The sequence below is a fragment of the Lagenorhynchus albirostris genome, chromosome 2, assembly GCF_949774975.1.
Source record: "Lagenorhynchus albirostris chromosome 2, mLagAlb1.1, whole genome shotgun sequence".
NCBI lineage: Eukaryota > Metazoa > Chordata > Mammalia > Artiodactyla > Delphinidae > Lagenorhynchus > Lagenorhynchus albirostris.
In genome coordinates, this window is record NC_083096.1 from 171,158,466 (window position 1) to 171,173,737 (window position 15,272).

At 48.2% G+C, this 15,272-nt stretch overlaps 1 protein-coding gene across 6 annotated transcripts in view; it reads left to right on the plus strand.

Annotated features, from left to right (window-relative positions):
- Window positions 1-14,796: 14,796 nt before the first annotated feature.
- Window positions 14,797-15,272, plus strand: part of TMCO4 (transmembrane and coiled-coil domains 4) — a 95,670-nt gene continuing 95,194 nt past the window's right edge. For 5 of the 6 annotated variants that reach the window (XM_060141238.1, XM_060141237.1, XM_060141241.1 and 2 more), the window contains exon 1: window positions 14,797-14,851. The gene's annotated coding sequence lies outside the window, so the exon portion shown is untranslated. The remainder of the gene's footprint in view (window positions 14,852-15,272) is intronic. The other variant, XM_060141239.1, reaches the window with a different exon arrangement.

Genomic DNA, 15,272 nt, shown 5'->3' on the forward strand with positions numbered 1-15,272 from the left:
CTCAAATTACCAACAGAGGCACAGAGAAGTTAAGTAACTTTGCTCAGGATCACACAGTGAGGTGATGGTGAGGCCAAGACCAGGTCCAGCTCCAGAGTTTAGGCTTTGAGTCACTTTGCTGTATCAGATGAAACATTCCCAGCACACTGTAAGCACTCGAGGTATGTGGGCCCCTGGCCCAAAGGGTGAAAAACTAAGAAGAGACGGCATCCCCTCTTTGGATGGGGGACTCAAGGGTAGAAGTTTGTGGAGGTCACCTGTCCCGTTACCCACAGCCATGTTCTTGTCTCACCCTAAAGCACCTGTTCATTATTGGAAGCCCTTTTCAAATGACTGGAGGAAGTCTTGCAGTCTTTGCTGGAACAAGGAATTCTTTGTGGCGATGGAAAACATTTCTGAGGATGAAGGACATTCCCGCAATCTCTCAGGCTATGGGAACAGCATAGAGCATAGTCAAAGAGAGGTGAGATCCAAGCTCTTGAGTCTGCCTGGAGCTATTCATATGAACTTTATATTCTTGTCCGAAAACCTCGAAGTTACTTTTTCTAAGGCAGAATATTTCCTGGGTCAGTAGAGAACTCTCTGAAGAATGCAGGACACCATGGAAGCTAAGATCCATCTGAGCATTTATTCAACAAATATTTATTCAGTGCCAGGTACTGAGCAAGACATTTAATCTTATTTGATAAGGAATTTTGATGAAAAAGGAAAACTAATAAGTGCAAAGTTGAATTGTGTCCCCCTCCCCCAAAAATATATGTTGAAGTCCTAACCCCCACTACCTCAGAATGTGACCTTATTTGGAAATAGGGTTTTTACAGAGATAATCAAGTTAAAATGAGGTCATTGGGGTGGGTCCTAATCCAGTATGACTGGCATCCTTATAAAAAGGGGGAAATTGGATGTAGAGACAGACATACAAAGAAGAAAGACAATATGAAGATACACAGGAAGAAGACAGCCATGTGAAGGTGAAGGTTGAGACCAGGATTATGTTCCTATAAGCCAAGGAATGCCAAAGATGGCCAGGAAATGACCAGAAGCCAGGAGAGAGGCCCGGAAGAGATTCTCAGAGCTCTCATCAGGAACCAATCCTACCGACGCCTTGATCTTGGACTTGTAGCCTGCAGAACTGTGTGAGACAATAAGTTTCTATTGTTTAAGCAACCAGGTATTGTGGCATCTTGGTATGGCAGCCCTAGGAACCAATACAGCATCTATCCTGTGCCTGTGCTTGCAACAGGCCCCTTAGCTGGGCTGCTTCAAGTTCAGCTAAATAACTTGCCCAGAGTCATACGGCACATACATAGAAATGTCAGGCTCAAAATCAAGTCTGATTGATTCCCAAGATTAATTCCTCACCCCCATTGTGTAGATAGGAAATCGAGGCTCAGAGAAGCCCTGTGATTTCCCCCCAGACAGAGCCCAATATGTCAGAGATGGAGCTGGAATCAGAGCCCACAGTTCCTAAATTATCCTTAATCTTAGCAACAACCATATGAGAATTACTGAGTTATTGTCCCCATTTCACAGATTAAAGAGTTAAAACCCAAGTCATTAAGACACCTGACCTTCAGGTCACAAGCGAGTAAGTGAGATACTAGAATTTGAACCTATTGTTTGACTCTAAAGCTATGTCTGCACTTCCCACTGCCCCACACTGCTTCTTAGCACCCTGTCTGCATTGAGAAGCAGAAAAGCGTATCTTTCAGGATGCTTGAGGAACCCACCATAAGAGCCTGTACGCTCAAAGAAGGCAGGACCAAAGTGGACCTTTGTCTTGTTTCCTTTGACTTTCTTATATTCAGCTGAGCCCCCCTTGTTCCCCCACCTCCTTTACTGAGGAAAGTGCCCTGTAGCTCATCTTGCCCAAGGGGGAGTTCCACCAGCAACCACTACACCAGTTGGGGCGCTTGGTCCTTCCTCTACCCACCTCCCGTTTCACCTGAAGCAGTCACATGATATATGTCATATGATCTTTTCCAGAACTGGAATCTGGAGCTAGGGATGAAGGAGAGATGAGTGTTTAAAGTGGCAGCAACATGGGACTTCCCTGGTGGTCTAGTGGTTAAGACTTCATGCTCCCAATGCAGGGGGCCCAGGTTCGACCCCTGGTCAGGGAACTAGATCCCACATGCCTCAACTAAAAGATCCTGCATGCCACAATGAAGATCCCAGCCCGCATGCTTCAACCAAGAACCGACGCAGCCAAATAAATAAATAAATACATCGTTTTTACATTTAAAATAAATAAAGTGGCAGCAACAGAGCAGATGGTCCCCATAGCTTTTGGTCCTTGAGGGTCAGTAAACCCTCAGGTTCCTTCCCCACAATTATTATTTTTTTCTTTAGATAGCCAGAATCAGTTTCTGTTGCTTGCAACCAACATTCGTGACCTAATACAGGAGCTGTCCACGCTCCTGCTTGCTGAAAAATCCCACCATGAACTTCAGCCCCTCCCAAGCCTGGGAAAGGAAAGCTGCAATGCCACAGGCCAGGTAGCGGAAGCCCTCTGGTACCCCCACCCTCAGCCCTCCTGAGAGCCAGCCTGACCTCGTGGCGAGGCTGCCCTGATATCAGGCCCAGGAGAACGGTGCCCGGGTCAGCTCTGCTCAGACGGGGGGTCAGATGGGAAAACACGGCATTGGATCTCAGGCCAGCCACTTTGGGAGGAGGCTGGTCTCTGGTCTATGGGCCTCAGAATCCCCAGAAGAAACAAGCTCTAGTAGACAATCAGCCAGAGGTCCTTCACTGGAGTCAGATTGCAAAAGAAAACAGCCTGCAAAGTAGCTGTGGGTGCAGCAGTTCCAAAACAACTGCGGCAATCATCCTGGCTAACGTTTATCAGGTGCTCACTACATTCAGGCCGCTGTTCTCAGAGCTTCCTTAACCTTTTGTTCTTCACAACAGCCCTGTTATTCTTTATGCTAGACATTTGACGCGTCATCTCAGTGAATTGACACAGAGCTCCTATTTAGGTAGGCGGCTGAGGCAGAGAGAAGGTAAGGAACTTGCTTAAGTGGCAGAGCTAGGGTTTGAACGCAGACAGTCTAATCCAGCTCTGCCTCATTCAGTCCCTGCATTTACCATCCCCCTCCTACCCTCACCTCTCTCCCTTGCTTCCTCACCTTCCCTGCCCCAATCAAAATGTACCAAAAGAAAAGAAGGAAGAAAAAGAAAAAAAAGAAAAGAAGGGCCCTCAGTAACAGACACACCTGGGTTCAAAACCAAGTCCCTCCATTTATTCTCTGTGTGACCTTGGGTGTGATACCTGCCTTCCCTGAACCTTAGTTTCCTTGTTTGGAAATGCAAGCTAATCAAACCTACCTGAGGGAAGTTCTGTGACAATTCAATGAGATAATGCGTAAAACACGTGGCACAGTTCCCGACATAGAGTAGGTGCTCGCCCATTCCAGTCAACCTGTCAACAAATGTGTGTGAGCACTTATTACTCACCTGGCAAGTGGGGGAAGCAAAAAAAATACAGGGGTAGTGATGGTCCTTACCAGTAACACCCCTGTCAGCCTCTCCCTAGCTAGGGAAAGAAGATATGCACATAGGTGCTAAAATCAGACCCCAGCGTGAGATCTGGACCGTCTAAGACAAAGGGTAGCCCTAGAGGAGGTGGTTCTCCCTGCGGAGAGGCAGCCAGTGGGGCTCTGGAATGCTGCTCATGTTCTATTTCTGGACTTAAGCGATAGTTACACCGATGAGACTTATTTTCTAATTATTTATAAACAGTGCCTACATCTTGGATGTGCTTTTCTGTACATATTTCATAGTGAAAAAATAAAACTTTAAACCTAACTTAACAACGCTACAGAGTGTAAGCAGCTTGAGGGCAAAGGCCGGGCCTGAGGCTGGTACCCAGCGCTACTCCCGCATTCGGATGCCTGCCCTATCCACAACCAATTCACCCCGGGTTTTAGAGCTTTGTGGGTTGCTCTGTCGATGGTCTGTCTGGTTTGAATCCTGAGTCTGCTACTTACTGGCTGTATGAATGAGTCCCTCAAACTCCCTAATCCTCGTTCTCACACCTATAAAATGGCGAAATAATGATGGAGTTATGAGCATCAAAAGAGATCACCTGTAGAGACCATTTAGCACCGTGTACCAGCACACAGGATGTGCCCAAGAAACGCTAGCTGCCCAAGTTAGGCAAAAAGATGAACGTATTGGCTCATTTAACCAAATGGTGGCAAAGGCAGTTTCCTGTTGGGTCTTGGCAACGATGAAACTAAGGTATGGGGCTTCATTCAGACTGTTTCTCTCCATTTCCATCTCCTGTTCTCTCTGCATTTGAGTCTTGTTCTCACCGACCAGCTTTGTCCATGAGATTGGAAACTTGGCCAGCTCCTACTCATGTCTTCCTAGCTTCACCTCCAGAAAGAGAGGAGCAGACGTTCTTCCTTTGGTTAAATGATGAAAAATCCCAAGGAAGGAGTCTGATTGGTCATCTTGGGTCACACGCCCCTCCTCTGTGATCAGCAGGGCTGTGACTAGCAGCCCCAAGAGAATCTTGTGATTAGGAAGGAGAAGGACCTCAAACAAAGGAGAATGCTATTTGCAGAAGAACAAGAGGCATTGAGTAGAGAGAGCAGCAGGTGTGAGTCAATCCCCACCCCGTCACAGCTAATTAGAGATGAACTCCAACTTGATTGGGTCTCTCTTTGAGAGGCCTGCCTCCTCCCCACCCGATCTTAGTCCAAGTGGGTTCTGATAGTAACAATACCATATTCGTCTTTTATGGGTAGAGCATGTGTCTCAAACCTGCCAATCAAAGCATCATGTCCCCTGGCCACAAGGTCTGGTTCAAAGCTAAGCCAATGTCAGCTCTACCCAGGAATATTACTGGAGCTACCTGGAGGAAGTATTTTCTCTGCCAGAGTCGCTACGCTGGTAGAATGTTTGGACTTTCTGGTCACCATCTTGCCCCACTAAGGGAAGGATTTTTCTATGGGTGAAGCCAACCCAGAGCAAAGCTGAGCCCAGTGATAGAGAGGTTCCTAATCACATTATTTGAGTACCTAGATCTGGACACACCTGAAACCTGACTTCCCTCTGAACTTCTCAATAGTTACATGGGTCAACAAATTCTTTTTCTTTGCTTAAACCCTTTTGACCATGTTGTTTCACTTCCAGGTAAAGGAGCACTGAATCACTCATGGGTGCTTGAGTTGTGAGGTCATAGAGAGGGAAAGCTAAGATAGCCAGTCCAGAGCCAGATTTATGTCACAGTACAATAGAGAGTTGGATGTGAGTGATGAATGAAGCTGATACAGAGGCAGACAAGAGGGGGCACGTGTCCTCTGAGAAGCAAAGAAAAAAGCCTCAGGTCCTGATATCCCAAATCGCCCGTCTCAGTGAGGCCTGGCCATTTGCCCATCTTGTCCTGCCTGTCCACGAGACCGCCTGTCATATCCTTCAATATCCCTCTTTTAAATAAGCTAGCTAGGGCTTCCCTGATGGCGTCATGGTTAAGAATCCACCTGCCAATGCACGGTACATGGGTTCAAGCCCTGGTCCAGGAAGATCCCACATGCCACGGAGCAACTAGGCCTGTTCGCCACAACTACCGAGCCTATGCTCTAGAGCCCGCGCACCACAACTGCTGAGCCCACGCGTCACAGCTACTGAAGCCAGTGCATCTAGAGCCCGTGCCCCACAGCAAGGGAAGCCACCGCACTGAGAAGCCTGCGCACGGCAACGAAGGGTAGTCTCCACCTGCAGCAACTAGAGAAAGCCCGCGCACAGCAACGAAGACCCAACGCAGCCAAACATATACAAATAAAATAAATTTTTAAAAATAAATAAATAAATAAGAGAGCTACCCAGAGGATTCCGGTACCTCTTCATCCCCTCCCCTAAGACCCGGTGCTCTGTGAGGTCTACAACCTCTGTTGAATGTTAAATGGAAGAGTGCCCCAGGGCAGGACATGGCATAGGTGAACTCCTAGGGAAGACATAAGGAAGGGGGTTCTGGTGGCCAGGGCAAGCCTCAGGAAGGATGTGGGAACTGGCTGGGTCTTGAAGGAAACGTTTGATTTGAACAGACAGCAAGAATGGGGTGAATGAGGGTATTGCAGGAATAGTGTGAGAAAAGTATGGAAGTTGGAAAATACAGAGTATATTCAGGGACAGAGAGTGGGCCTGTCTAGGTCAGGAATTTGTCAGGAACAGGGAAGAAAGCTGGGCCTGGCGGCAGAGGGTCCGGTGTACCAGGCTGTGGGGTCCACTATGGCACATGAAAGGCTTAGCATGGAAGTGCTCAGAGTCATCCAGCAGCACTGAAACTCTGAAATAGCAACAGCAGACTCTTGCTGGCAGGCCCTGCAGCTGTCCACCGGAGGTGAGCATGGTAGTGGGTCGGGGTGCAGCGGGAACAGTGTCCAGAGTGCTGGGGTTTGCTCTGCTACAGACCCCAGATAAACTTCCTTGGGACTTGGCCTCCAACAGCATCCATCGCTGTGGGAGGGGATGCAGGGCAATTTCAAGTGGTACTAACACAGATATTCATTCATTCACTCACTTATTCAATCATGTAAGCATGTATTAAACACCTACCATACACTAGGCATTAGGTTAGGTGCTAGGGAGATGAGGGTCAATAAAACATAAGACCCCTGGTCCCACTGAGCTCACACTGGGGCACTAAGGGCTGCCTGCTCAATAGCCATTCCACCTTCTCCTTCAGAGAAACCTGATTTTGTCTGTGCAGCAATGTGTCCCATCCATACCGGCAAGAGCAGTCTCTGCTCTGGGCCCCATCCTTTACAGGGCCCCCCTCTGGCCTCTTCCATCCTGATGGAGAGAGGAGCCTACGAGGCCAAGAGGATGTGCCCACCTAAGCCCACACTCCGGGTACCTGGTACCCCAATATTCCCTGTCCAAACTGCCCCAAATCCACTTCCAGACTGCAGGAGTGAACCTCTCCCCTGACCCATTCTCCTAAGGGTGCAGCCACTACACACATTCCTAGGTTTGAGGAGTGGCCAAGTGGCAGCTGTTTGCATGAGGGGTATTCAGAGCTTGGATGCATGGGCTGGAGTGTCCACACACCCGTGTGGGAGACCTCATGTGGTACGGGATGGATTGGGGCTGGGAAGAGAAGGAAGATGGACAGTAAACCAGGAGCCACATCACGGCGTGGAACTCTGAGGTGCTGAAGGATTTCTAAATTCACACCTGATATTCCATGTGGTTTGAAGGTGTGTCTGTCTGGTTGGAAGGTTAGGACATGTGTTTTTTTTTATCACTTTGTGTTCTTGCCCTGAGCTCTGCAAATGTTAGGACTGGCCTGAGCCAATCCCCTTTGCCAGATTCCTTGCTTTCCCAGACTCCCTTGCATCCACGGGTGATCATGTGATCCAGACATGTGATCCCAGCAAAGGGGCTTCTGGGAAATCGTTTCCACCTTGACCATGGGAGAGAAACCATGAGGAAAGGCTCATGAGGAGAGCTCCCTTTTTCTCTTTTCTGCTTTTGAACACAACTGCTTAAGAATGCTTGACACTGAGGGAGCCATTTGGGCCACAGCATGACACAGTGAAGGGCAACAGCCAACACGCTGAGGACGATGAAAGATGGAAAGAGCTTAGGTCTTTGAGCTTTGGGGCCAACTCTGGAACCATCTACCTCTGGATTTTATGTTCCATAAATCATCAGTGTCATTATGATTTTGGCCACACATTGGGAAGCGCTGGATACAACAGTGGCCAGACATCCTAACGGAAACATGCATTCTTTTTTTTTTTTTTTGGCCACTCTGCCTGGCTTGCAGTATCTTAGTTCCCCGACCAGGGATCAAACCCAGGCCCCTGGCAGTGGAAGCGCAGAGTCTAACCACTGGACCACCAGGGAATTCCCAGAAACATACATTCTAATGCCTAGTGAGAGAAACCAATCTGGCCATCTTGACAGCCTATGGGGAGGATTTTCCCATGGGTGAAGTCAACCCAGAGGAAACTGAGAATTTTTTGCTACATCTGCATGTTACTTTTACTATTACTGTCTTTTTAAAATAATCTCATTTTGCTTAATGTTTTAAAATGATGTCTCTATCATAAAGAAAAAGCCAAGGTCATTTGCTGTTGCAGAAAGTAATAAAAAGATTTTTGGGGACTTCCCTGGTGGTGCAGTGGTTAAGAAACCGCCCATCAATGCAGGGAACACAGGTTCGAGCCCTGGTCTGGGAAGATCCCACATGCCGTGGAGCAACTAAACCTGTGAGCCACAACTACTGAGCCCACGTGCCACAACTACTGAAGCCCGCATGCCTAGAGCCCATGCTCCTCAATAAGAGAAGCAATGAGAAGCCTACACACCACAGCGAAGAGTAGCTCCCGCTCATCACAACTAGAGAAATCTCACGCGCAGCAACAAAGACCCAACGCAGCCAAAAGTAAATTAAATTTAAAAAAAAAAAAGATTTTTTAAGTGAAATCAATGCTGAAAACAAACAAACAAACAAAAACATTAAGTGCATTGTGGTATCCCAGATGGGATTCTGGGACTGTAAAAGGACATTAGTAGAAAAACCAATGAATAAAGTCTATACTTTAGTTAACAGTAATGTACCAATGTTGTTACCAAGTCCAAGTTCGTACTGCTCACAGAACAACAGGCCAATAAATTGAGAGACAAGTTGTTGGGGCAGGGAATAGTGACTTTATTCAGAAAGCCAGCAAACCGAGAAGTTGGTGGACTCGTGTCCCAAAGAACCATTTACCAGAGGTAGAATTCAGGCTTCTATTATACTAAAAGGGGAGGGGGTGTGTCTGGTTGCTGCAAACTTCTTGGTGTCAGAATCCTTTATTCTTGCAGCTGTCCACATAGGATAGATCACCATGTTTCTGTAAACCTCCAACAAGGCAAATGTTATTCTCTGCTCTGCAACTTTTTATCTCTATATGAATGGAAAAGCGTTAGACCTTTAAAGGTCAGAGCCTCCAGAATGGGCTATCCTGTGTATTTCAAGCTATAGGCAACATTCTTAACTTGTAGCAAAAGCAATAGAATACAAAGCTTAAAGTAAAAGAAACAGATCCAACACAGAGTCAGATTTGTTCTTCCCTATTACAACATTGGTTTCTCAGTCTTGAAACATGTACCATGGTTATGTAAGATGTTAACATTGGGGAAACAAGGTGAAGCATTATATGATTCTTAGGTAAGAATTCTGTACTGTCTTTGGAACTTTTCTGTCAATCTAAAATTCTTCCAAAATAAAAAGGTTATTAAATAAATAAATAACAGGATGTTTAAATCCTAACTCAATATTTTGGAGAGTCGAAGACTCTGAGCTAAGGCCCGTTCTCCCTTTGTTAAAAAGGAAGATTAGCAAATGTTATAGGAGTACAATGGCATACTATTCAGCCTTAAAAAAAGAAGGAAATTGCCCCACTTGCAACAACGTGGATGAACCTGGAGGACCTTGTGCTCAGTGAAATACGCCAGACACAGAAAGACAAATATTGTATGATCTCACTTATGTGTGTAATCTAAAATAGTCAAACTCATAGCGGCAGAGCGTAGAATGGTAGTTGCCAGGGTTTGGGTGGAGGGAGAAGGGAGATATGAGGACATGTTTGTCAAAGGGTACAAAGTCTCAGTTATGCAAGATGAATGACTATGAGTTCTGGAAATCTAATATACAGCATGGTGACCATAGGTAACAATACTATATTGTATACTTGAAATTTGCTAAGAGGATAGATCTTAAAGCAAATCTTCTCAACACACGCGCGCGCGTGCGCACACACACACACACAAATGATAACTACATACACGTGATGGATTAAGTTATTTAGCTTGACAGGGATGATCTTTTACAAGGTATACATATACTATCAAAAATTCAAATTCTATACCTCAAATATATATAATTTTGTAAGTCAAAGGTATCTCAATAAAGTTGTTTTTTTGTTTGTTTTTTTTTTTGGCGGTACGCAGGCCTCTCACTGTTGTGGCCTCTCCCGTTGCGGAGCACAGGCTCCGGACACGCAGGCTCAGCAGCCATGGCTCACGGGCCCAGCCACTCCGCGGCATGTGGGATCTTCCCGGATGGGGGGCACGAACCCGCGTCCCCTGCATCGGCAGGCGGACTCTCAACCACTGCGCCACCAGGGAAGCCCAATAAAGTTGTTTTTAAAAAAAGAAATATATATACTTTTTGTGTGTTTGTGAACCTGTAAGTCACAAAGAAAAATGGTTTAAATATGAGTTTAATTAATGGCCTTGATTATTAGTTTATCAGAAACAAATAAAAATTGTACCTCAACAACAACAAAAAAGATTCCATAGCATCAAACTGTGTTCTCAGTAGAATAAGGATTAAAGGGAATAACTTTCTCATGCATCATTCAAGGTGATTTAATGCAAGTTCATGTACCAGCTGAAGATATCTTGTGTACCACCAGTGATACGGGTCTCATGCACTGAGGTCCATATCAGTGCAGATCAGATCGGGGTAAGTGCAAAGCATTCTTAGATGAGAAGCAGGTAGAGGGTCATCACTCAAACTTCTGTGTAAGAGATAAGGCAGAAGACTACAAAATTATTACCTAACAGACAAGAACAATGGGGGAAAATACTAACCCAAGTGTCTTTGACCCTAAACGGCTGCCACTTAGATTGGCCAATTCTAGCTGATAGTCCCGTTAACAGACAGATGTTTAGTTCTTTGGGTCAAAGACACCTTAGAACAAACAAGAAACTGCTCAGCGATGTAACAATAGCCATAGTAACCAGAAATCATCCACAGCACCCTCCGCTCTGACCTTCCTCTGTGGTTGTGTCCAGTCCCTCCCCATGGTAGCCCTGTTTATTTGAGTGTCATTAGGAAAGAAGTGACCATAAACGAGCTTCTGTGTCATTCAGTCTCAAGTTCAGCACAACGGCATCATAAGGATATTCTACGGGAAGGGATGTGGGGTTGCTTTCAGTGACATCACCCCCAGAATTCAGTACCATTCAACAAAGACTCATGCCAGGCCAGCCCCCACTCACATCCTGGAAGGACAGACATCAATGGAGCATAGCAAAGGAGCCTCCTTCTTTTGGGGAGCCATCATCCAAAACTCATCTAAGTATCTTTGAACCTGTACTGATGTTTGAGCCTATGGGATGGCAGGATAGCAGAGTCAACCAGATCTGGGATTAAATCCTGGCTCTGCCATCTTGTAGCTCGGTGACCCTGCCCAAGTTATTTAACCCCGCTGAGCCTCAGTTCTTTCCTCTGTGAAGTGGGGCTAATAATAGCGCAAACTGCATAGGATTAAATGATATAAAGTATGTATGGGACATGAAGAACCGGCCACAAGGATAATGGTCCCTGAACAATATTCATGGTTATTTCTGTAATTTCTGGAAGAATCAAATCCAATTAATTGGTTCTTCTAAACCTGATGGAACTCCAGAATCACCAGGGCAACTTGTTAAAAATATAAACTTCTAGGCTTCCACACCCCTGAGAAATTCTAAACTGGTTTGGTGAGGGGCAGGACCCAGGAACCTATGCCTCCATGATATACTTTTATTGTGCCTAGCCCATAGTAGGCACTCAACAAATACAGGCCCCTTCCCCGACCTGGACCGTTGAAACAGCTTCCGAAGCAGTCACCCGCGCCCACTCTCATCCATTAGTCCACCACCAGGAGCCAGTGGGATCCTTTGAAAAGGTGAAAATATGTCACATTGCTGCCCCAAGCCCTATACAACTCTCCATTTCATACAGATTAAAATCCATAAACAAGGCCCTACATCAGTGGCTCCTGGGCACACGTTAGAAATACCTGGTGAGCTTGTGAACAATAACTAGGCCTGGCCTGACCCCAGACCAACAGAATCAGAATCTCTAGGGGTGGGGCCCAAGCAGGGTTGCCAGATAAAACAGAGGACACCCAGTTACACTGAAATTTCAGATACCCAATGAATAACTTTTTAGTATAAGTATGTCCTGGGAAATAGTGGGAGATACTTGTACTAAAGAAGTATTTATTTCTTGTGTTTCTGAAATTCCAGTGTCACTGGGTATCCTGCATTTTCATTGGCTAAGCCTCGCAACCCTAGGCCCAAGCATCAGCTCACAGTGACACGGCCCTCGTTGCCTCTCTAAGCTCATCTATTCCTCTCCCCCAGCTCTCTCCACTCCAGCCTTTTCCTTGAAAGCGTCAATCCCCTTCCTCCTCTCCACAGCTTTGCAGTTGCTGGCTGCCTGTGAGACAGGCTGGGACCTGGGACCTGGGACCCTTTGCTGCAGTGCTTGCACCTGGACAAATGTCTCCTCAAGGAGCAAAATACAAAGAAACTATAAGGGACTAAAAATAACTACATGCCTGTGCAGTTGGGGCAAATTCTGGACAACAAGATACAAAAAGACCAAAAAGCCCAACCGCCACTTCTGAGGAGCTGGGAGCAAAAGCAGGGTACTGCGCATGCCCCCTGCACACGCCACCAAAGGGGAGGGCAGATCCCCTAAGCCACCCCTCCGGCCTGACCCCTGGACCCGCCCCTACATTTACCCCACGAAAGGAACCAGCTTGCCCCCGCTCAGGGATTGAGCGAGGGAACCTGTTGCTTGTCCTTGCTCCCCCCTGTTGCAGCAGGGACCCCAATAAAGCCTTGCCTGAATTTCTTGTCTGGCCTCTTATCAATTTCTATTGATTAAGGAGGCTGAGAACCCTGGTCAGTAACACCTGGGATGCTCTGTCTATGCCAGATGCCAGCAAGCCTCCCTGACCACTGCACCCTCTCCCCCAGGTTCCCCTCCCCTTGCTTTACTTTGTCTTTATAACACTTACACTGATGGATTATCTATCTGTTTGGTTATTATTGTCCATCTCGCCTCCCTCACAAACTAGACTGTAAGCTCCGTGACTTTGCTGGAAACACTCTGGTTCTTTCCTTGCTGTATCTGCAATGCCTAGAACCTCACCAGCTACTCAGTAAATTCTGGTTGAATTAGTTAATGGCGATGAAAAGGCTTTTCCTTCCAGCACGAACCCCTAACCATTCCTTCCGGAGGAGCTGACAGAACACCTCTTAGCAGAAGTATCTTTTACCAAGAATGGACGCAGCTAATTCTTACTGAGCATGTCCTGTGAGCCAGACACCATTCAAAGCACTTTACCTGCATGTCCTCATTTCATCCTCATGACAGCACTTGATGGGGTCATAATTATCCTCACTTTACAGAGGAGGAGAGTAAATTCTTCAGTGTCCAACACCAAACCTCAAAAATCCCAAAGGCATACACCAGAGGGGTAAATATACTTTCTCCACCTTTCCTTCCTGTAGCCTTCATTCCGGATTAGCTCCCGTGTGCTGTTCAGTGGCGGGGACTGAGGTGAGGGATGGGCACTGGGCAGGGCTGTAACAGATCCAAAGTCTGGAGTCAACAGTGTTTAACACAGAACCTCTCTCGAACTAGAGACGGGGCAAGGCTGTTGTGCAAAATGGTGCCTGGTCCCACAAAGCCAATCCGGCTAGAAGGGGCCAGCAGACACTGAACGAAGGAGGGATGGCTGGAGGTTTTCTGCTGGCGTCCACTTCCATGTGGTTATTAATACTGCAACTGACAAGACCCACGTGCTGAGATATAGCCCCTATGCCCCTGAAGGGTGCACGCTACTAACCCATTTGACCCTCACAGCGGCCTTGTAGGTAGGTAGAGCTGCTGTTCTTGGTCCTGAGTGGCCAGTGGAGAGACGAGACAGAGGCCTAGAGCATTCCACAAGAAGCATGAGTCACAGACTTTGTATTGGAAGCTGGTCTCCGACCCTGGCCGGTGCCTTTTCTGTTTACGGTACTGGGCTGTCTTTACCTGGAGAAACAGTAACAACCTTGTGGCCACCGTGATTCACACTCCAGCTCTGGCACTCATCATTAGCTCTGTGGCTTCTGCACAGCCTCGACCTGAGCCTCGGTTTCCTTTCGTGTAGCACAGGTGTGGTGAGATTCACAGGATTGCTAGAGGAATGAGATGCATTCATGCATTCATTATACGATTCTGAGCACCTATCAAGTGCCAGGCACGGTCCCTGGGGCTGGGCACACAGCAGAGGACTCTCCAGGCTTTTAAATTCTAGTGGGGATGGCAGGCAATCAACTGCCAGCAGGAAGATAAACCAAACAATTCCACAGAGTGAGAAGTACTGCGATTGACACAGAACAGGACTGCGCGCCTGGAGTGGGATTCCCCAGAACTTAGAACAGTACCTGGCACATAGTAGGTGCTCAGGCAGTATTTGTTCTCTGGCTGAACGTGCTGGGTGGTCAGGGAAGCCTCACAGATGCCACCCTGCGTGGACACCGGAGTGGAGAGCTGGGGCCACAGGGCCAGGCACGGGAACCTCAGACGCAAAGGCCCTGAGACCAGACCAAACTTGGCGTTAAAGAAACTGAAAAACTCAGGGAGCGCATGGCTATCTCATCACGCAGTAAACTTCCAAGCACTGTATACACATGCGGGAAGGCTGTTTCTGTGCCTGGTTCTTTGATTGCAACTGATTTACTTTTGACGACCGAGCCCCTGGCAAGCAGTTTCCGCAGAGCCGAAGCCCTGTGGCTTCCCCGAAGGCGAAGAGACCCACAAACCGAGTCTCGCGCCGGGCTGGCCCGTCACTTCCTGAAGCCGGCACCCTCTGGCGGGCTGGCGGCGGGGCGAGCAGCTCGGGACACGCATTTCGGAGCCCGGAGCCCGGAGCCCGGAAGGACCAGGCGCGCACGGGGCGGGCGGCGCGGCGTCAGGACCAGTCGGGACCCGCGCGGGGGGAGGGAGGGAGGAAGGGAAGGAGGGGCGGGGCCGGGGCAGCCGGGCCGCCTTCGCCGTCGCCTTCGCCGCCACCTTCAGGTAAGAGGCCCGCTCCCCGCGCCACCGCGCCGGGTCCGCGCGGGGAGCCCCAGTCCCGGCTGGCTCGGCCTGCGGACTCTTTGCCCCCGCCCCGCCCTCCGCGCCGACCTCCCCGGAGTCAAGGCCTCCGTGTGGTTGCTTGTTTTCCTTCCGAGCCGGAAGTGCACGTAGGAACCACACGCCCGGGCAGCAGATGGGGAAACTGAGGCCGGGCGCAGCACTCAGGCGTCCCCTGCCTCCCTTGATAAATGAGGACGCTGGTCCGGGCCAGGGAGAGGAAGGGACTTGCCCAAGGTCACCCGGGGTCAGTGGGCTTCCACTTGGCTCACGCGGCCCCTCCAGCGCCCCTCACCCCCCCCCTTACCCCTCCAGACCTCTGAGCTCACAGGACACACCTAAACTCAGAATTCTCCGAGGGACG